At 40.0% G+C, this 23744-nt stretch overlaps 1 protein-coding gene across 3 annotated transcripts in view; it reads left to right on the forward strand.

Annotated features, from left to right (window-relative positions):
* Positions 1 to 399: 399 nt before the first annotated feature.
* The window catches only part of COL8A1 (collagen type VIII alpha 1 chain), a 102793-nt gene continuing 79448 nt past the window's right edge, over positions 400 to 23744 (forward strand). For 2 of the 3 annotated variants that reach the window (XM_063148263.1, XM_063148261.1), the window contains exon 1: positions 15743 to 15902. The gene's annotated coding sequence lies outside the window, so the exon portion shown is untranslated. Of the gene's footprint in view, positions 698 to 15742; positions 15903 to 23744 lie in introns of those variants that run through there. The other variant, XM_063148262.1, reaches the window with a different exon arrangement.

Genomic DNA, 23744 nt, shown 5'->3' on the forward strand with positions numbered 1-23744 from the left:
TTCTTCTGTAGCCAGTGTGCACAGTGCATATTACAGATTTAAATATAACTGCATTCCCATTTAACTTACTAGCCAATCTACAGACTATGACTGGTTCCCAACGTTCATTTTTAAGTAAATAAATTAATATGTATGTTGGAATTCCCCCCCCAGACAGTCACACTTGGAATACACTCTTTCCTTTCCAAAAGATCCTAAGTTCAGTCAAACAAGGGAAAAAAAATCTCTTGAGGACTGTCCTAGGATGACGTTATGATGCTTGTATCCCCAGTTGTCTGTTCTGTTGGATATGTTCTGTGCCTTCAAGACTGGCTCTGAAAAGCAAAGTTTTGTTTTGTTATCAGCCTGCTCACTCCCTCCCCCCCCCCCCCCCCCGCCTCTGATTCGGCGGGACACAGAGATGGGACAGTACAGCTTTTGCTTTTTGCTGTTGCTTTCACTTTGCTCTTGCCTTTTTGCTTTTGCTTGTTAGTTTAGCTAGGCAGTCCGAATTTTCCCAGGACTGCTTTTCTTTCCCTTTTCTTGGAACCACTCGAACCTGCTCTGGACTGGGATCTGGGAAACACCAGAAGTTTGCACCGTGTGGCTGCAGCAGCCATTCCCAGCTCCGGAGGGACTGAGAACAGAGCGACCACTCCCAGGAGAGACCTTCTGAATTTGTCATCTCTTCAGAGCGGTGAAAGAGTGGTGTCATCCGGTATTGTTCATTTTGTGTGCTGGGGGATGCTGTGCCTGTTAAATAAACAGGTTCTTTCCACTTCTCTCTGAGGAATCCTTCCCAAACCAGTTGGGGGGAGGGGCCCCCTTTAGCGGTTTTCTTCCAAATTTGCTATAAACCAGGACAAGGACACTCCTATTTTCCCTTCTCATAAGTCTGGAAAAAAATATGCTGAAGGAAAATGAGCTCAGAATTGTACATGAGACCTTTTTTGATTGACAATGAGTATTATATGGGTATGCTAATGTTAGGGTTTTTTGCCAGAATATCTACAGAACCTAGCTGTTATATAGAATTTCTTCCTGAAACAGCTTTATTTGAGGGAAAATGTTGGAAGTGCTCAGTGCCTTTCCAAAATTTGCCCTTTTAGTAGTTTTTAGAGGGTTGTTTGTTTTTTGGGGTTTTTTTAATGTAAGAGATCCATAAATTTGTTAGCAATGTTTACCACAATTTTAGCGACTTCAGTAATGGAAGTATGACCCATTGTAGGGATCTCATTGACAAAAATAACCTCCAACAAAAAAGAGCAAAAAGTGCTAATAAGAAAATAAATTAATAAGACATTTCTGAAGTATAGCCATATTTGAATCCTCAAGTTGTAATTTTTTGTAATTTTAAAAAAAGTTACAAAAACTATAACAGGATTGGCAAATTTCTGGAGTGTTATCTGATATTCACTCTGTCTTGTCTCCTCCTGTGGATTAAGTTCACCTCTTCACTAGTTCTCATGAACTTCACCCTGAAATTTGCTGCTCCAGAATCATAAAGTTGGCTACAGAGACACGGTTTGGAAAGGCCTGATGGAAATTGGTCCTCATTAACTGAACACCATGAAAAAATAAATGAAATCATTTTTGCTGTTACCACACTGTGGCATTTGCTATTATTGTACAACTTCACCACCTGCAATATAGAGGGAAGAAAAAAATAATTTTTTTTTGCTGGGCAGAGGAAGTGAGTTTGAAGGTAAGAATCAGAGTAGAGTGTAAGACAAGAAGTGGTAAAAAACTTTGAAACAATCTTAAGCAAATGGCAAACCTAGATTTCATGGAAAAGAGTGCATTACACAGCCTTCAAGCTATCTGCAACTTCATCCCATTTTGATTTGTTTACCATAATTAAAGAAACACTAAAAATTTTAATTTGCTTCAGGCAACTTGACTGGGATTTCAAAATCCCACTGGGATTTCAAAGTGCACCCTCAGTCAGTTCACAGACAACAAGTGGGTGAGTGTTGATCTACTAGAAGATAAGAATGCTTTGCAGAGGGGTTTGAACAGGTTGGATTGGTGGCTGAGAGCAGTTGCAGGGATTCGATAAGGTTCACTGAGTGCCAGGTCCTGCACTGGGGTCACAACAAACCCAGGCAGCACCACAGGGTGAGGCAAGAGTGGCTGCAAAGCTGCCTGGCAGAAAAGGACCTGTGGGTGCTGATGACAGCAGCTGAACACAAGCCAGCAGCGTGCCCAGGTGGCCATGAAGGCCAATGGCATCCTGGCCTGTATCAGCAATAGTGTGGCCAGCAGGACCAGGGCAGGGATTGTCCCTCTGCACTCAGCACTGGTGAGGCTGACTTGAGTCCTGTGTCCAGTTCTGGGTCCCTAAATTCAGCCAACAAATTGAGGTGCTGAAGCCTGTCCAGAGAAAGGCAATGAAACTGAGGAAGCACTGGAGCACAAGTCCTATGAGGAGTGGCTGAGGGAGCTGGGGGTGTTTAGCCGGCAGAAAAGGAGGCTCAGGGGGGCGGGCACCTTATTACCCTCTACAACTGCCTGAAAACAGGGTGTCGTGAGGTAGGGGTCAGTTTCTTCCCTCAGATAACTAGTGATGGAATGAGGGATTTTGGGGTCCAGCTAGCTGCCGGGGCCCCCAAAACTGGGTGGGTGCCGTCGTGTCCCCTCCTTGCCGTGTGCCGCCGCGGAGGAATCCAGCCGCGGTCCCGCGCACTCGCAGCCCCGGATATTTCAAGCTGACACAGCCGGATAGAGAGGTCTCGGGAGGCTCCGGTGAAATTCCAACAGGCTTTATTTGCGGGAAGTCCGAGGGTGCCGACAGGGGAGCAAAACGAGATGCAGCTCTGTTGAAGAGCGCCAGAGCTGGGGCGCCGAACCCCGAACCAGGGCAGGACTTAGATTTAAAAAGGGGAATGGAGTAGGCGAGCTCGGGGTTGCCCTTTGACCACTAGGACGGGGGTACAGGGGTGGTCTTTTGTGGGGTGACTTAAGTATACCAATCGAAAACCGGGGAGGGGGTGGTCTTTTGGGGAGAAATCCAATGGAAAGGGGGAGAGCAGGGAACTTTCTAGTACAAAAGTTATGTTTTACATTTGATTGATTGCTTCATCCCAGGGGGTCCCAGCTTCATCATCTTTGCCCCTCCCCCCACATCGGAATAAAAGGAAATGGATGTAAATGTGTTTAGATTGGTTATTAGGAAAAAAAATCCTCATGGAAAGGATTGTAAAGCCCTGGAACAAGCTGTCCAGGGAAAAGGCTGAGTTGCCATCCCTGGAGGTATTTAAAAGATGTGTAGATGTGGCACCTGGGCACATGGTTTAATGGTGGGCTTGGCAGTACTGGGGTAATGGTTGGACTTGATGATCTTAGAGGTCTTTTCAAACTGAGGCCATTCTGTGATTCTGTATTCTTCTAGCAGTGCATCTTACCCTCTGAGATGTCAACAGAAGAAGAGCTCAGTACATGTGATTTTCTTTCTTCCATAATACTAAGCAAACAAATTAATATGAAAATGTTATTAAAGAAAGATTATGGAGAAAACTAGCTGATAGTTCCAAATCATTAACGAAGTACATATAACAATGCCCTCCTCATTCAAAACTACTCATCATAACAGCCTGAGAAAGAATGCAGTCATGGTATTTTCTCCAACACCAGAAAAGTAGAAAGAATCTTCCTCTGCCTTCTGCTGGCTATCCAAACCAATAAGTGAACAAGGACTTACCCCCAGCATTTCTCTGGAATGTATATCTGATTAGACAACATTTTATCATGCAAAACTGTGATAAACCATGGCACAGACATAGGGGTGCAGCACATCTGACAGTATTTTACACCAAATTTCTCTTCCCTGAGTGGTTCTTTGTTCAAAGCTGCCTCAGTTTTGTTGCATGGTAAGAATATGCAGAGTTGTGAAGCAGCAGCTGACTTGCCAAACAAACTACTTCCTTGTATACTCAACTGTGTATACCCAGTTCATTTCTGAACATCTCTGGGAGGAATTACTCTAGAGTTGTTCCTGGGAAGCCTAATGGAGCTACAGAGAACTGACTCCCTCAGTTTAGAAAATCAGAACAAAACACATAAAAACCCCACCCAAAAATATGCAAATAGAAAGCTTCTTCAATTCACATAAACTTCATCTGATGTCTGTGGGACAAAACGATTTTGGCTTAGAGCTTATTCAAAAGTTAACCGTAACATAAAAACATTGAACTGTTTGAGAAAACGTAACACTTGTTCACTCCATCCAGTCCAACATAAATAGAAATAAATGCTTTAAGATATGAAGGGCCTTTGCATTTGGATGGAGTAGAAAGGTTTTTACATAACATGGTATGCTGAGAATTAAAGCTTCAGTAGTTCAGCCTGCCTTTTCTTGTTGCAAGTGCACGAATGACAGATGCTGGAAGAGTTCCTGTTCTTTTGTAAAATAAACAACCTTGAACAGAGCACTCACAGAAATAAAACAACGTCAAGTTCTCTATACTTTTAAAAGTTTGTAACACTGAGTTTGGGCACAGAGATGGGACTATAAGCAGTTTGATAATGAGTATATAAGTATTCTAGTGCAAAAGAGCCGCATTGTTAGAATAAGATAAGTCTACATAACTACCAGAGGAGAATGTAGGGTCTGTACTAGACACATTACTCTCCTTCTCTGGAAGTGGAAGCACACTGCTATTAAAAAGATAAGATAATTATGGATGCCTCACCTCCCTGACATTAATATAACTGGCCTGCACTAGGAGAAAAATTCTGTGAAAGAACATAAAATGTTCTTTTCTTTTACCGATGTTCCTCTTAATATGTTGGCCAAAGGGAGATTGGAGATGAAGAATACTGGAAAATCCTTTCTGCAGGTTGATTTCTAGGTTGCCACTGAAGTCTCTCAGAGACAAACACAAATGAAAAACAAGCTTACTAGTATCATCTTAAATGCAAAAGGTCTAAGTAAAGTAAGTGGTGAACTTACTCTCCTGTCATTGGTCTAGCATTACTGAATGCATTAATGAAGGCTACTTAAAGCTTTGGATAGATTAAATTAAAATAGTAATCACTGATCTAACTCCTCCACCTATATGAAAAGGATGAGAATGTATCCATAACATAAAATGAGACAAGTTTATAAAACCAAATAAATTGTTATGAACTTAAAGTTGTCTGAATTTCTAGAGTTAGGAAAAGGCCTTTGTCCAGAATATAATACATAGAAATGACCGTTTTCTATTCAATGTTTCAAGGTAATATTTTCAATGGTCACTAGAAAAGAGGGTTTCTTTTCAGATGAAATGCCATGGCAAAAAAAGAGACCAAAGTATTAATTTGGGAATGCATGCAGAAATGCTGATATGTCATTAAGCATTTCTTTTTTATTCCTTCTCTCCTCCTGGTGAACATGCTGGCAGGCAAATTTCTTACTCAATAATAAAACTCAAACAACTTGAAAAGTCTGAAGAGCACTGAAATTTACTTAAGTGTTTTATGTGCTCAGTAACAGTGTCAAAAAAACTTTTCATCCACACCAGAACTTTTGCTGTAGCTGCTGCCCAGTAGCAATGATTTCAAAGATCAGACACAAACTGGGCAGAAAACTCATGCCTTCTTCATCATATTGCTAAGATGAACTCAGAGGTTTTTTTTCCATAATTCACTGCTCTTTTAGAAGCTCATTAAAGTACTTTGTTCTTAAAAAAATAGGAGGGTGGGGGAGGGCAGGAAGAAAACTAAAATAGGGGAAAAAAACCTGTAGGGGTCCTTCACTTCCATGAGCTTAGCCAGCCTATGATTCTTGGGAATAGGTTAACATTGTTTAATATCTACACTTAAAGAGAGCAATGGAAACAATGAACTGTGAACCAAAATCAGTAACTTGCAACTTAACTTACTGCAACTTAATATATAATAAAAAAAATAGGACTGATGAAAGGTCTGTAAATGGCATTGAGCTGACAGGTTCTTTGCTGAACACTCCATAGCCTATGCTCTGATCTATTACAGCAAAGTAAGAAGACTGAAATAGAATGAAGAATTGAAAAGCAACTGTACCAAAATCTGTGAGCACTGCTAACCATGTCTCTGCTCAAGCTCCTATTTTTCCACAGTACAACTGAGAGCAGAAGCTGCCCTGCTTCCTTCATAACACATTCTCAGGAGTTAGAGTAAAAAAAATACTGTGTCCCCCAGAACTAAAATTTTAGTCAATTTGAAGAAAATGAGGGATGTTGCTACAAGATCTATTTTTGCCAGCAGTAAATATGCAATAGAACTATGTTTTCCCCAGTTCTAAAGAAAAAAATTGTAACGATGTTTGGAATCAATTTCCTATTAGTGCTTTTATCATAATATTAGGCAGTTTGAACATTAATGGAGATTAAAAGTTTATTTCTACCTTTATACAGCCTCTTTTTTTTGTGCTGAAGGGAAAATAATTTATAAATGCTGTAACCAGGATATCAAATCAGTCTATTATTTAAAAAATGATTAATTGTGTAGTTAGGAAGTGAGCAATATCTGTGAGATAAGGGATAAGACCTAAGCAGTAAAGATGGATGAGAAAACATGAACATTTTTATTCAGGTTCTGTTTCATTCCCTTTTTAACTTCAGTGTCACTGGGCCAAGTATTTCTTTTGATCATAAATTTATTTTCCCAAGGATGCTATCTTTCATTTGAAACAGGGCACAAATTGTCTTTCTAAAATAATTTTTAAAAATCCTACACAATCTTTCAGCAGAAAGTTTCCAAAGAATATATATATCTTACAGACAAAATGTGTGCCACTTGGTTTCATTAAATAAAATTTCAGGAAGCTTATATAAAATATTAAAAATACACACACAGAGTGCATAATACTGCCACCAAGCACATTCTGGTGGAATGGAACACAAGTTTTATTTAATCCTCAATCATGTGTTAAAAGGTTATGACTTCCATGTTTTATCTTGGTTACTTCTCAGAAATGGACAAACACTAGGTTTCAATACAGGGACAATTTATCAGGTTTGATCATCATCTGGGCCAATGTCCCAATCTCTGAAATACCAATGAACTGACACCCATCTAATCTGAACTCCTGTCCAATATCACCTAAGTGGAAACTCAGTATTTTTGTACAATGACATAGCAATACAGCACCATTAGGAATATTAGAAGATCTTTAGTGGAATCAGCTCCTGCTTGAAGAAGGGTCAGTCATGAAGTCAGAACAAGCTTCTCAAGGTTTATCCACTTGGCTTTTGAAAGCTTCCAAGGATGGACCTTGCACAGCATCACCGAAAATCTGTTCTGCTGCCTGATTGCTTTTGAAGGGTGTTGTCGTTATATTACAGAATCACAGAATTTTCAAGACTGGAAGAGACCTATAAGATCATCTAGTCCAGCCAATGTTCTAACTGTTCAACTAGATCATGGCAGCAAGTGCCACATCCAGTCTTTTTTTAAATTCTTCAAGGGATGATGCCTCCACCACCTCACTGGGTAAATGATTCCAGTTTCTGACCACTCTTTCTGTGAAGTATTTCCTTCTTACTTCTAACTTACATCTACCTTGACGCAACTTGAGACTGTGTCCTCTTGTTCTATCCGTTGTCGCCCGGAGAAAGAGGCCGACCCCCAGCTCACTACAGCCACCCTTCAGGAAGTTGTAGAGAGTGATGAGGTCACCCCTTAGTCTCCTTTTCTCCAGGCTGAACAACCCCAGCTCCCTCAGTCGCTCTTCATATGGCTTGTGTTCCAAGCCCTTTATTAGTTTCGTTGCTCTCCTCTGGACACGCTCAAGTAACTCGACGTCCCTCCTAAAGTGAGGGGCCCAGAACTGGATGCAATACTCTAAGTGAGGCCTCACCAGTGCCGAGTACAGGGGAAGAATGACCTCTCTGTTCCTGCTGGCCACTCCATTTCTGATACTGGCCAGGATGGCATTGGCCCTCTTGGCTACCTGGGCACACTACTGGCTCATATTCAATCGACTGTCAACCAGCACCCCCAGGTCCCTTTCCACCTGGGCACTATCCAGCCACTCCATCCCCAACTTGTATCGGTACAGGGGATTATTATGGCCGAAGTGCAATACTCGGCACTTGGACTTATTGAAGCTCATCCCGTTTGATTCTGTCCATATGTCCAGCCTTTCCAAGTCTCTCTGAAGAACCCTACACCCCTCTAATTGATCTACACTCATTCCCAATTTGGTATCGTCAGCGAAACTACTAATAAAAGACTCTAAGCCCTCATCCATATCGTCAATAAAAATATTGAACAAAGCTGGTCCCAACACAGACCCCTGAGAGACACCACTGGTGACTGGTTGCCAGCTAGATGTGACACCATTCACCAGCACTCTCTGGGCCCGGCCATCCAGCCAGTTCTGAACCCAGCAAAGGGTATTCCTATCCAGACCACGGCCAGCTAGCTTGTGTAGGAGTATGCTATGGGATACAGTGTCGAAGGCCTTGCTGAAATCCAGAAAAACAACATCTACAGCCTTCCCTGCATCCACTAGCCGGGTTACCTGGTCATAAAAAGTGATCAGGTTAGTTAGACATGATCTACCCCTCCTAAATCCGTGCTGGCTGGGTCTGATACCCTGGCCATCCTGCAAATTTTGCATGATGGCACGTAATATGAACTGTTCCATTATTTTGCCAGGTATAGATGTTAGACTGACTGGTCTATAATTGCCAGGATCATCCTTTGCGCCCTTTTTGTGAATGGGTATCACATTGGCCAGCTTCCAGTCATCCGGAACCTCACCAGTAATCCATGACTGTTGGTAAATGATAGAGAGTGGCTTTGCAATCTCATTTGCCAGCTCTCTCATCACCCTGGGGTGGATCCCGTCTGGTCCCATAGATTTGTGAATGTCCAAGCATTTCAATAGTTCTATAACTGCCTCTTCTTGGATAATGTGGGGACCATTCTGTTCCCTAAAACCATCTCCCAGTCCAGACGGACGGGAGTCTTGAGGGCAAGTCATCTTCTCTTTAAAAACCGAGGTAAAATAGGCATTGAACACTTCTGCCTTCTCCTCGTCTGTAAATACTAAATTCCCACCTGTGTCCATTAAGGAACAAAGGCTGGTCCTACCTTTTTTCCTACTATTAATATATTTATAAAAACATTTTTTGTTATCCTTAACAGCGGTCGCTATCCTGAGTTCAAACTGGGCTTTGGCCTCCCTAATTTTTTTCCTGCATACTCTAGCAGCCCTCTTGAATACATCCTTGGAGACCTGACCCTTTTTCCAACTCTGATACGTCCTCTTTTTATTCCTAAGCTCTTCCAAGATCTCCTTACCCAGCCAGGCTGGACGTTTGCCCCGTTGACTGATCTTTCGGGATACAGGAATGGTTTGTTCCTGCGCCTTCAAGATCTCTGCCTTGAAGTAAGCCCACCCTTCCTGAACTCCTTTATTTTTAAGGGCGGCTTCCCAAGGGACACTCTGAATTAATCTCTTAAACAGGCCAAAGTCCGCCCTCCGGAAGTCCAATGTACGAGTTTTACTTGTGCTCCTCCTAATATCGCCAAGTATTGAAAACTCTATTATTTCATGATCACTCTGCCCTAAACGACCTCCAACCATCACATCCCCCACCAGCCCATCCCTGTTTGTAAATAACAAATCTAATGTAGTCCCTTCCCTGGTGGGTTCATCTACCAGCTGTAACAAAAAGTTATCTTCCATAGTTTCTAAGAATTTTCTTGATTGCCTCTTGACTGCTGTGTTAAATTCCCAGCAGATATCTGGTAGATTAAAGTCACCAACAAGAACAAGGGTTGATGCTCTTGAAACGTTGCACAACTGCTTATAGAATAGATCGTCGACTTCTTCTTCTTGATATTGCAAGTTCCATATTGTTGTCTCCTTATTGCAAGAGTTTTATACCTCCTTGATGTTTCTTGTTGACAGCTCCTCCAAGCACTAACTCTTCCTTCTTCTCACAGTAACCAACTGACTCCAGTTCCCCCTCAACCAACCAATTCACTCTTTTATAGCACTCTTCTTTTTATTGGCTACAGCTGTGGCCTGTTAAAGTCAGGCCTGCTCCTAATCTTTAATAATTAGCCCAGCTGCAACTTCTTAGGGGTAAGATTACTTTCTATACTACCTTTATTTTCTTATATTCTAACCCCCTACAGAAGGGAAGAAGCTTTTCCTTATATGCAGACACAACCTCCTTTTTTTCAACTTAGGCTGTCAGTTGTCCTTCCATCACCATGGAGCCTGTCTCTACCTTCTTAATAACCTCCCCTTAGGTACTGGAGGCAGCTGTTTGACAAACCCCAAAGCTGACTGTTGGGGCCAGGCTGGACAACAGTCCAGCAGCCTGACCTCCAAGGGCAGGGGCAGCAGCCCCAGATAGAACGTCAGTGGCCCCCGCTTACCCTGATGCATTTCACTGGCATCTTTCTTGCACCAGGAGACTCAACACCGGACATGATCTTCTAAATATGGCCTAGTAAGTGCTGGGCAGAGGGAGATAATCACTTTCCCAAGCTGCTGGCTATACTCCTATGATTACAGTCCAAGATAATGTCCTCCTTTGCTGCCATGAACTACTACTGGCTCGCATTCAGTTTGCTGTCTAGCAAGACTCTTCCAATTTTACTAGAATTCCTTCTCCAGTCAGTGAGCTCATAAATTTTATATTTTCAATGGGCTAATGCTGTATGCTCACCTTCAAGAAAAACTGTCAGTCTTTAAGTTAACACTGTAAAGAGTTGCTCCATTAAAAAAATGTATTATCTTCTTTTTTCCGTTTTAGTATGGCAAAGCATCAACATCAGCTAGAGAATCTCAGTGGAAATTCCAGAGCTGACACATAGATAAAGGAATTCAGTAAATCTAGGAGATAAATTATGCATTTGTAGACTGGATTGACTGAATTGATACTAACAGCTTTGGACTGTATTCCCTTTTCACTGGTGGAAACAGTGAAACACTGGTGGGTGTAACAGAATCAGCACAGTCAAGACATACAAAATGGCATTAGTTACAGTTACAGTACAGTCTGTATCAATTCTTTTTCTTTTTTCAATTCAGCCTCTATCAGGTGAGGTGCTAAAGAATCAACCTTGTAATACTGTAGTAAACATTGTTTGAGGTAGACATGTGCTTCCTCCACACACAGTAAGGCCACGGGTGTATGCTCATCTACAATGCAAGATCTGCATTTTCAAAATGCGTCCTGATTTTGTATCCTACACTGGATGGCATACAGTGGTTTTGTAGCCAGACCATCCCACTGGCACTAATCTACAGATACAAATGTGAAAGGCAATATCAGACAGATTCTCAGTATCATGCAGAGAAAACTTTGAGAACTTTGTTCACTCTCTCACATTACTCTCCCCTCTAAGTTTATGAATCTACTATTTTAAAAAGAAACCCACAAGCCAACAATACTCTATAAAAACTGCAGTAGTTTCACATCTAATTCTTTAAAAGGCAAACTTGCTGGAAAGACTTTGAATAAAACTTACAATGATGGGAAGCATGACAGAAGACAGAATGTTGCCTGAAACCACAGGTTAATAAAATATACCACTGGTGAAATGGAGACATTGTTGGTGTCTGTGGTCCTACAGTCCTACAGTCCTACAGTCAAATAAGATGAAAAGAAGAATATACTTACATGAGGGTTGCATGGGGTAACAGAAATTTTCCTGTAGGCTGTTAAGCATAATTTTATATTAACAACCACCAAAACAAATTTCCTGAATCATGAATTTTTTACATTTATAGCTGAAATTTGGAAGTGTTAACTTTTACCTCACAAGGCTGCTATTGCCTGTGTTATCTCACTTTATGTTAGGAGGCCTCCTTCTCATACTTTTTGGGTTGTGATTAAAAACAACATTGACACTTTTACCTTGATAGCTAATCTTCTGCCATCACCATGCTATCCAGCTGTCTAGGGACTCCCCTCCTTTGAGAGAGTAGCCACTTCCCCGAGCTACTGCTGTGATGCTACATAAACAGTCATTTATCTCCAGAGGTTCAACCTCCCAATCTATCCATGGTTATTCTTTCCACTACCAATACTTTAGGTCACATTATTTTAGCTCTGTCCCATTCAGGGCAAACTGGGGGTAATCAATTCCTTTATGGAACAAATTTAGGAATTTTGGTTTTTAAAAGACCTAGAGTGAAATGCATGCCACTTGTACAGCTATAGTTCTCACCTCTCTTAAGGATGATGCTACTTCTGTTATTGATTGCTCTTTTGCCATGCACTTTGTATTCCAGAACTAATTTAATTTGAAGAAGACTCTACTACTAAACAAATTGACAGAAGACTCATTGAAAAGAAAATGTGCATCATTCTCAAAAGTGTCATGAACCATCTATCCAAGTTTGAGTACTTCATTTAATTGATTCTGTTACTAGCAGTTCTGTTCTGCACTATGTATGTAGACCTACCCTCAAGTAAAGCAAGGACCTGATACAGATTTTGGAAAGTACAGGCTGCCTCAAACAATTCTCTCAAGTTCATAGCAAACCAATCTAGATATTTTGAGGCAAGAATGGAGTAAGCGGGCTAGAGCGCTGGAGAGTCTTATTGAAAAAGTAGCTTTATTTTTAAAAGGCAGATGGAAACTGAAAGTTTGGACATCACTCCTGGTCATAGGATCATGACAACCTTTCCTGCCATGTGTCCACATTGAATTTACTGTCCAGCCCAGCAATGTGCCCTGAAATCCACTTGATCATATGATGACCTAATTCAAGTTTCCCACAGATATTTTGGTGAACTTTCATTTACTAAAAGTCTCATTAGGGAAGATAAGTGTTGCAGTGACCAGAAACCTGTGGGTCTTGGGACAGACAGGTGTGTTTACAGATTGGGGAACAAGAGGCTGGAACGCAGTCCTGTGGAAAGGGACCTGGGGTCCTGGTCAATGGAAAGTTGAAATCTGAGTTAGCAGTGCCCTGCAGCCAGGAGGGCCAGCCCTGTCCTGCAGGGCATCAGGCCGAGCATCACAGCCGAGCAGGGGAGGGGATTGTCCTGCTCTGCTCTGAGCTGGGGCGGCCTTGCCTCCAGTGCTGGGGGCAGTTCTGGGTGCCACAATGTAAGAAGGATATGAACCTGTGAGAGAGCTTCCAGGGGAGGTTAATGAAGATGGTGAAGGGCCTTGAGGGGAAGCCATATGAGAGGCTGAGGTCACTTGGTCTGTTCAGCCTGGAGAAGACTGAGGGAAGTTTTCCAACAAGTGGATATGCAGGGGAAGGAACCAGTCTCTTCTCTGTGGTGTTCAGGGACAGGACTCAAGGGAATGGCCTGAAGCTGTGTCTGGGGAGGTTTAGGTTGGATATTAGGAACAGGTTCTTCACCCAGAGGGTGGCTGGGCACTGGAACAGGCTCCCCAGAGAGGCAGTCACAGCACCAAGCCTGGCAGAGTTCAGAAAGTGTTGGAGAAGGCTCTTGGGCAAAGGGTGTGATTCTCTGTATGCAGAGACAGGAATTGGTCTTTGGTGATCCTTGTGAGTCCCTTCCAATCAGAGAATTAATAATTCTATGAAGTCTCTGAATAATGTTGTAACCTCCTCAGATAATCTTCCATATAATTTCATCATGATGGTGCTTTAATAAATATTAATATAGGTCTAATACTTTTTATCCACATTATACATTGGTATTTAACACTTGTAAAGTGCTGTAGGATTCCCCAAAGGAAGGAACTAAAGAAAAACATTAATTATTTTCTTCTAGAAGTATAAAAAGGTAAGGCTATCCTTGAGTCTGCAGTACTGTAGGATATGTGATCAGTGCATGCAACCCAGAGCGCAGGGAGAAGTATTGACTCAGTTCTGAGAACTGAAGTGGTGCTTAGCACCTGAAGCTTATGGTCAGAAGTTTAAAAAACAAACAAAAAATATACCAACATACAGCTAGTCCTTTACATTCAAACTTTCATTCCCAAGATAATAAAAAACCAAAACTTCACCTCCTGAAGGTAATGAGTTTATAGAAATATCCACCAGTTTTAGAAGGGACCTACAAAAAGCTCAGCAATTTTGAGAGAGCAGAGCAGTTTAATCATCAAAAAAGGATGAGGGTACCTATTTACTCTCTAACTGACTGAAAATCTCAACCTAGATTTGTCTAAGTACAAAATAATCTGATTATTTAGATGCTAGCTGATTAGCATTCCACTTTATGTGTATCACTTAGTCACTTGAACCACTACGAAGTGCCATAACTGAGCTAACTACATAAGTTTATTGCAGTAAATTGTACCCTTTCTTTCCCTATTCCCCTGTTATAATTAGTTTGCGTAGCCTTCCTCAAAGCACACTGTAACCTCCTCACAGCAGAAACTAATTTCTTCTTGAGAACTGTAAAAATACTTCAAATGCTGCAGAAATAACAAAATAACATAAATTCTTTTCCTAATTAGTTGCAATAATGTGTAAAATACCCTAGCTAACAGCAAATCAATACCGGTGAGAAATATTTGCAATTAAACTAGTCCTTTTCAGTTTGACAATTCCAAATCTCAGAGGCTACATCACCAGGGTTATGCAATTTCTTTTGCCACATAACACTGTCATCTAAGTTTATGGGTGCTTGATTTTTAAGCCTTTTTGTAAAAAGACAAGACTAAATAAAGTTGTATGCAACTCACTATATTCTGATCAATTCACTCAGTACTGCTTTTTAAAAAAGAAAAATCTTACAACTCCTTAACCAGTGATCAGTTTGGCCCTTTTGCAGAAGAAGTAACAGATATCATATCTCATCTCCACAAGCTCTGCTACAAACTTATCTCAACTCTATAACTAAGATACTAATTCATTTTTCTGCCTGCTCTTTGTCAGATTTCAAGTCAGGATAGACCTCTAGACTTTCCCATAATTGCACACTACTGTTCTCCCCTTGCTGTTCTATCTTTCCAGCTTTCTCAACCTATTACATGTTCCAATATGACACAGATTTTACTTGTGTATTATGGAAAATAATACAGACCCAGATGCCTCATGCAGGAAGATACATAAATAGAGAATTAGTGGTTTTTAGATGGGTACAGCTGTTTCACCTGCAGGAGCCAGTGTCTGCAATCTGTGCCATCCACTCTTGTGAGTGGAAAGCAATGAATGAGTTAAAATGAACAATGAATGATTTTACACAGAAACCACCAGGAATGCATATTCCTACTGGTTTGTCTTTTTGGCTACATTTGCCTTTTGAGAATACCAGTTGGTAAAACTGTTTAGAACTCAGACACAGTGAACAATAAAACTGCTCTAAACTGAACTGCTACAAAGTCAGTGTGTAGATGGAATGCGTTACAGCTGCCTCAAGAAAAAGCTGTGCAGCTCAGCAAAACAGAAACTTAGGAGGGTTCCGGAGCTGAGATCTAGCAGATGTTTGGAATATAAAGGAAGTTCAATCCTTGAGAAAACAGACAACTTCAAAGATCAAGGGGCTGATTCTTCATAGCTATCCCTCTTCAGAAAGGGAAACACTGACCTTTCTGATAAAGATTTTGTATTAGTATCTGACTGCCTCAAAAATCCTTCCAACAGATTGAGACCTAGTAGTATTGTAACTGCAACTGGAATAATACAGAGATTTAAATTTAGAAAAATAAATACAGTAGAAAATCTTCAGTTAACTACAGATTTACAAACAAACAAAAAACAGAAAAACAAACAAAAAACCAAACCAAAGGAAAAAAACTCCAGCAAATAAATCCAACATTATTTTTCATGTATATGCCATCCAGCTTGCTTTTCCTCCCTCTCTCTGTTCCCAAACTCTGCAATGCCTCCTGAAGGCTGTCTGCCTGCTATCTTCACTGCCCACCTACCATGGGGAGCAGCTCCTCCCACCTGCACATAAAAGCCAAGTGCATACTACCAGCAGCAGATCAGAGCACTTTCTCAGTCCTCTACTGTTTTCAGCCAGTGATCTTCTCTCCTTGGATCTTGTGTACTCAAGGTAAGATTACTGCTACTTCAGGTTTCTGTTCTACCCAGCTATTGTGAGGAAGTCTTAATGTGAACTCGAGCACTGCCTTGCTGGGTGGTGCTGGCTCACCCCCCTGCCTTTTTTTTTTCAAATGTAGTGTCATCTGACATTTAAGTTAGTAACAGTCTGTTGTTTTAGCAGAGAAATAAAAACAGATCTTGCTGGGAAACACTGTGGCTGGGAAAAGGGCTTCTCTTCTTTTCTGATGGATTTTGAAGAGATTAGTATACCCAGACCAATTATAGCGATTTATTATCCCTCTTAATAGTCTCCTTTGCAGTCCAGTCAAGTTATGGGGAAAAAAATCACTGTAAAGCTTCCTTAAATTCTGTTTGAGGAAAAAAAAAAAAAAAAGTTGTTAGTGGTAATTTAAGGAAGGAACTGGGTTTTATTGCTAATATCATTGACTAGACAGATTGAGACAATCTTGGGACTGAAGTGCATCTTCACAGGTTTCATTGCCTTTGGAAAAGGTGTGATGGAACTTAAGCCCTCACAGAAGCACAGTAATAAGACTAATGAAATTCATTATCTTGTACCAAACATACTTACAGTAGATATTTTACAAGCAAAGTTGTGTTTCTTGGAACAAGAGACCTTGTGTCTCTATGAAGCTTTTAGATCAGCTTGTTTATATTTTTCTGCAGTTCTCCTACACAGGCATTTCTAGCATTAGAGGAAGGAATAGTTAAGTGCCTTAAAGACAGCTACTAAACAGTTAAAACATTTAAAAGTGGTTTAAAAACTATATTTGCATTCCCATCCATGCATCTGTCTGTCCTCAGAGATTAATCTATTAGTGACCAGTAGCAGTTTTTTACTTTGTGTGAGTCAGTGTACTTTTAGCACACACAGTCACCTGTTTAAAGAAATTCCATCACAGAAATCCTAATCCTACAATGCCTCTCCCCAGTGCTCAGAGAGGAGGGAAAGCATGAGCTGCCAGAACCAGCAGTTAATGCTGTCTGTAAATGCAAAATAGAGTCTTCAGTTAAATAGTGGTATTTTCTTCTTAATGTCTAAATCTCTTTCTAAACTGAGTCCTTTTTGGTCTTTCACAAATAGAAAGTTTTCTCTAGAAAATAATTATGTCCATATATAACTGTATTCACGTTAGCTGCAATACTTTAAGTGACAGTACTGTATAACAGCAGAACTCTGCTCCAAGTAGCCTTTTCTGCATACTTTATCTAAGATTTTTTCTGATTTTATATGTTATCTATTCTAACTAGTGGGGAAAGAAAAACACTGCCTTCAGCTATTTGCCTGCAAGATTACATAAGTATCTTTAAAAAAACCCAAACAACAAAAATCCAAAACCCAAATACATTGAACTATTCAGAAAACAAAGTACAGTGTTTTCTACAGCAAACTTACAGTAAAAATATTTTTGCATCCAGGTAATTAATATAAATTGCCCATAGAAGACAGCCCAGTGGTTTTCATCATAACTAACATTAACTCTGAGCTACAAAATTTTATTTCTTAGTTAACATGTGATTTTTACAGCAAACCTCCCCTTTCCAAAAACATCCCTGTTGTAAAACACAGATATGTGGTCTTAAGTTTAATACATACAGAATTTAGGTCTACAGTGAGGCAGTAAAGCCCCACACAGAGTTTTACTCCATCAGATAAATCAAAATTTTTAATAGAGCAAATTTCATGGGGAAAAAAATGCATTTGCCACAGGAAATGTGTATGTAGCAAAATACCTTTTATTAAAGCCTGCTGGGAAATGTAATATTTTGGCATTTGAAAAATGGACTGCAGGACATATTAAGAAAACTTTATTCAAAGGAATGCATCTAATTTAGATCAGAATATCCTCTGAGCAGTTTCTCTCAGGCTGAGTAGACAATTCAGCTTAGCATCATTTTGCAGCAAGGGATGAAGGGAAACTTCGCACAGCAGGTCTCCCAAGAGAACTCAGATGTCTAGGAATGCATTTATTGACCTCTGTGCTCATCTGAAACACCTTTTTACAAGATCAAAGCATGCTGATATTAAAATAAAAGTACTGTTTAAAGTAATGCTACAACCTGAATTAAGGAAAAATAAAAAGGAAATCATTGGGAGAGCGAGGAATTCAGATTTTTTGAATAATGATCATAACATTTTAAAATAATCAAGGTAAAGAGACTATATTAATTTTTTCAGCCAAAGACCAGTTAAGTGTTAAGCAGGGATGCTAAGTCACTTCTGTTGGCAGTTATGCTTAGTTTTTGAGGTGTTCATTTAGGGCAGTAATATCTACTTAATCCGCTAGTGTAACTCTCAGTGCTGTTTAAAGTGCTAGACTAGATACATAGAAACAGAGGATAAACATATCTCTCCCTGCTTATCTGTGCGTACTTCTGCCACTGCTTGGGAGAAATTCTTACCTTCAGGAATTTATTTTCACACCTCTCTTTAGGGACAGATTATGTTTTCGTCTGGCCCTACTATCACTAAATATATAAATTATTTTACTCAAGGTCACACTGAAAATTCATGGAAGAATGTCAGATTTAGCTCCTCTGGTTTCCAGGACAGCACTAATCCCACACTTCATTTTGTATTCCACCTTATAAAGTCCACCCCTTTGTAGCTTCTCTGTCTTTGTGTGACTCCTTAGGGCTGAACATCAGGGAGAGTTCCAGTGACAAATTTTGAGAGAGGTAATTTACTCCTAACACTTTCAAAATTCCTGTGAAACCCTTCACAAACCCCTTTACAGAATTTACAAATAAATCATTCTTGAAGGGTGTAAATAAACAATTAAACAAATAAGCAAATACTCATCTCTTTCTTACACTCTGTGGTTAAAGGAGACCAGCCGAGTCTTGGCAGGCTGAGGAAGCAGAGATCCACTGCCATGGACAGAGAAATCATAGCCAACATCTGACTATGGAACTCAGCCTTGGTAACTCAGCAGCAGTAAAGAGCTCAAAGAGAAGCTCATAGGGCTTAAGCAAAATTATTGAAAGGATGTTGTAGGGGACATGAAGATTCATCTTCCTTTCTTTTTCACTTCTATAAACATATGGGATATCATTTCATACCCATTCAAACAAACAAGCAAGCAAACAGACAAGAACCAAAGCCCAGATCACCAGCTTTGTCCTATCCCTCAAGTTTTCAGCCCTTAAGTTAATTTATTAGGGTACAGATTCATAATTGCTCCTATGGCCTTGCAAATACTGAATTTCAAGAAAACCTCAAAGCCAACAAAACAAAACCAAAACTAAATAAACAAAAAACCACACCTCATCCAACAAATTCCAGTGCTCAATTTCCAGAGTTATTACCCTAGCAATAGAGGTCTTCTCTCTTACTCTTTTAACTTAAAAATTACTGCTAAGCATGCATTGTTTGTAGGGAAAGTTGTGAACATGTGACAGGTAACTGGAGGACTAGAAAAGGAATCATTAATGGTCATCTCACTATCTGCCACAGAAGGCAATTTTTATATATCTGTGAGCATATCTGCATGGCAGAATTTTCTGCCCCCTTATTCTGTATCTTGCTATGTATCTCAGGGGAGGTAAGATTAAGTTTTATCTCTGGAGCCTAAATACATACCTATACTTTCCCTTACTTCTTTTGCCTTCCAGTTATTGTCGGCTCTATGTTCTTTCTTTCTACAGGGAGATAATTTTTAATTTACACTAATGTCATATTCCTAAAAGAGCAGTGTTTTAGTGGAGGTAATGTAGTGAGGAACAAGACAATAAAAAAACATTAGAGGTGGTGTGTTCAGCCTGTTAAAAAAAACAGCAAACATCTGTACTTAACTGTACAAATGATCTTTATTTTTGCCAGTTACACTTTCTAGAGTTTTGTATAAGTGTTGTTGCCTTTTTTGTGGCTTTCCCTCTGCAAACAGAAATCAGTTGTGGATATACATATATATATATATATATATGTTCAGAAAGATAATGATGACTCCTGGTTGTGAAGCCTCTTTGTGGGTCTTGAGCAATAAGTATGCGTATTCCTGTAGTCACCAGCAAACAATAATGCTTGCTCTCCCTGCACTCCTGAGATGTTGGATGTGTTTCTGTAATTGTCTTGATGTGTAATGAATTTAATGTCTCATAATTGCACTGCAGGGAGTTAATACCACTATGAAGCCTTGGGCCATGTTTAGGTGATCAAAATTTCATGCAAGTCCATATTTTATAGCAAAAGCAAGATAAATGTAAATTTGTCGCTTATGAATGGCAGATGAAACTGTATAGGGGTGACATGACATGGACCCTTTTCAGAATGTAGTGAGAATCAGTGGCCTCCCTTGGTTATAAAAAACACATAAAGCAGCCCTATGAGAGTGTTTATCACTTCCCTTTGCTGGCTACAAAGCCCAGACCAGATGAGCAGCTGTGTTTGCGGAGGCGAAGGTCTGAAGTTCTATTCTTAGTGCTGTGAGCCGGTGGTGAGCTGATGACTGTGGTGTCTGTGCACATGTGGACATCATTCTTTATTGGGATCTCATCAACAACCACACTGAGTTCAATATGAGGGCAGTCAAAAATAATGTGGACTGCCTGGTAGGTAAGAAATTTTCCACTTTGGATGTGGAAGCATGACCGCAGCTATGCCATTCATAATTCTACATAACCAGGGCATCCTTCTGTTCTGCATCTTATGCACACCTTGCTTTTTCCACCTCTTCAAGACAAATGCATGTCTGTGCTCATTACACTCATTTTAGAGACATCTGGGCAGTTAGCACAAATATTCTTGGCAATCCTGAAGTGTAACACTCCAAAGTGACAACTTCTGAGAACTCTCACATTTGCAAGTAAGAAGTAAATGGTACCAAAAAGAGCACTCTAACTGTTAGAAAAAAAAAAAAAAAAAAAAAAAAAAAGCCAAACAAAGCAAAACTAACAGAAATTGCACCACAAAACAAAATAGAAAAAGAACCTAACTACTTCTTTTCCATTCCTCCATTCCTGTAGGATAAGGCCTATATAACCTGGGTACACAACTGGAGAAACAGGTCATAAAATTTATGCAGTCACTTTGAAATACAGCTGAGATGAAAAAAAAGAAAAAGTACTGCAAACTTAAGAAAAGGTTTTTGTTTTAAAAAAATATCCACAGCACTAAAAATAACAAACTCCTGGATCAGCTATGCCAGTTTACTTCAGCTCCTAGGAATCTATCATGGCAATATATAGGATACATAAAACCTATCACATTAAAGGGAGAATGAGGCAGAATTAACAGCTTGACATAGTAGATATCAAAGGTATATTAAAAGCCAGAACTTTGAAACATCTGCAGCATATGTTTCCTGCTAACTTAAAAAGCAACCACTCTTTCCAGACCAACATACTTCTGCATTCTTCACTCTGAAAGTGAGAGGCTGACAGTAGCACACTGTGGATTTGCATAAAGGAACTCCAACCAAAGCATTTGACCATTTTTGCAACAGAAAATTTTGGAGGGTAAAACAAGTTTCTAACAAAACCCACTCTTATTATATGAAGCAACAACACATGTATGTAATACATAATTTCTGGGATGGAGATGCTTACTTTGCCTCTCACTCAACATAGTTCTTTCAAAGGGACAGAATGGAAGGTGGCACAGTCCCAGGGACACACAAACAAAAGGTAATCAATTTACCACTAAAGGAATTTAGCAGTCAAGTCTGCTTATGCTAGCACATAACTCACCTCTGTTCTGCCCTTCCATTCTTCCCAGCACACATGGAGTTCCAGGGAATGCACAGTATCAGAACAAGAGTCTTTATGTAGCTTGGAGATCTGAAATTTTCTTTCAGCTTGCCTTAAAGAATACCAGCAACAATAACAAAGGGTTCTGATATTTCCTAGTGTTCCTTTTTAAATGAAGTAAGTGATCTTAGTTGAGCTCTCAGTTGATGGATATTAATGTAAAACACGCAACTGGGACACTTGTTGGCAGATTTCAGCAGAAAGCCAAGATGTAGTTGCTTTAGGTCAAAGCTGAGCAATAAAAGCAGATGTGTGAGGACAGTTTGTGTTGTCAGCATTAATAGGTCTGCTTACGAGCAGCTATTATTGAGCTAACCCATCTCTGTGGCAAGAGTGGGATGACTTGTCAGTAGAGGTGAAAAGCCAATCGAGCTGGGTGATAGCTGGTTGCCTGTGAAACTAATCTAATTCTAGTTCACTCTCAGTTCTTCTCCAAGGAAAACCTACAAACCCTCATGAAGCAAATTAAGGACTATTCAAAGGGGGTACAGCTCCTTTAAAAAAGAATACAATCTCTATGAGCCAATAAATACTGATTTCCCAATTACATTGTGGGCCCTCAAGCAGCCATCAAGAAAGAGTGTGTTAAAGCTATACACTACAAAAATATAAGAACTTTATGACTCCCTCCCCATTAACAGGCTAACCTATTTCAAATAGGAGAATTAATGCTACAATGAGTAACCAGGGTCCTCCCTCTACAACGTAACCTGCACTATAGATGAAAAGCAAATAAGCAAAGAGGAGTTAAGGAAGTATATCTCATAAGCACTAGCATTCACACAAAACATATGTTAGAAAATTAAGGGGAAAAAAAGACAACATTCAGTACTTATTTCCTTTCAGTCAGTGGCTTGAAGTGAATTTACCATAGTAGCATGTCACATTGTTTGCTGCAGAAAAATGCAATGCTTAGGCCTTTAGGAGTAAGTCTCTTGTGCTTTACTGATTCCAAAAATGTCAGTGCTTGTCAAAGTATTTTTGAAATAAAACCAAAACCGGGTTAATAAAATGAATGTTCCAAGACAATGCTGGCTAAAACTGTATCTTAGATTTCTTTTCAGTAATAAACTGCCTCTGCGGTGGCTGAGTTGATAGGGAAAAGAATTTAAAGAATCAAAGACAAGTTCTCAAGTTCTGGTTAACTCTGGGTAAAAACAAAAAACAACAACAACAACAACAAAGAAAACACCCACAAAACAAAACAAACAACAACAAAAACCAAAACAAACCAAAAAAACCCAAAAAAAACCCAAAAAACCCAAAAAAACCCAAAAAAACCCCACCCCACCAAACAAAAAAACCCCACCACTGAAAACAGAACACAAGCCCTACAGTAAATGGACAGACTTTTGCTGAAGGTGGGCAGAGCTTAGCAAAATCTAGCTATACTTTCAAAAATAGCTGTAATCATTATTACGCTCTAGTTGAAGATACTCCAGGACTGCAACATTCACTATAGGTACACCTTGTGATAAGCTGCTGTAGGTTACTGACAAGCCTCAGTACTTTAATACGTAATCACAGGCTGAATGTTAGGTCAGAACAGCTACCATGCCTGTTTATTAATTCCCTAAGTGAATTAACAACTGGAAGGATTCTGTCCCATCTTATCCCAGCCTAATGGATGAATAGCTCAAAAATATGCTGCAGTGAAGGCTGAAGGTGTTCGTGATTAGCTGAGTTCCTGCTGTGCACACAAGCTGCATTCAAAGCCAGGCAGTGAGAGCTCTGGACTGTTCTGCTTTATGTTCCTGTTGGTGCAGATGCAGCAGCAGGTTGTGTCTTCCATGGAAGAAAGTGGTGCCATAGTTGGACATTCTGTGTCTGTTAGAGGACTTTTTGCTCTCTTCCAGTTCAGCCACCCTGTCTAAATTTAGGATGCCTGTGCACTACAGTCCAAGCTGCCCCTGCAAGGGTTTGTTGGTTTTTTTTTTTTAGATTTTATGCTTAGGAACTCCAACAGACTGTTATTATCTTTTGGATATCTTAATACATCAGGAAACATGGAAGACATTTCAGGATTGTTCCCTAAGCTTGCATTACTAGTCTCAGCTAAAAACATTGTTCATCCAGAAAACTG

The sequence above is a fragment of the Melospiza melodia genome, chromosome 2 (assembly GCF_035770615.1).
Source record: "Melospiza melodia melodia isolate bMelMel2 chromosome 2, bMelMel2.pri, whole genome shotgun sequence".
Classification (NCBI taxonomy): Eukaryota; Metazoa; Chordata; class Aves; order Passeriformes; family Passerellidae; genus Melospiza; species Melospiza melodia.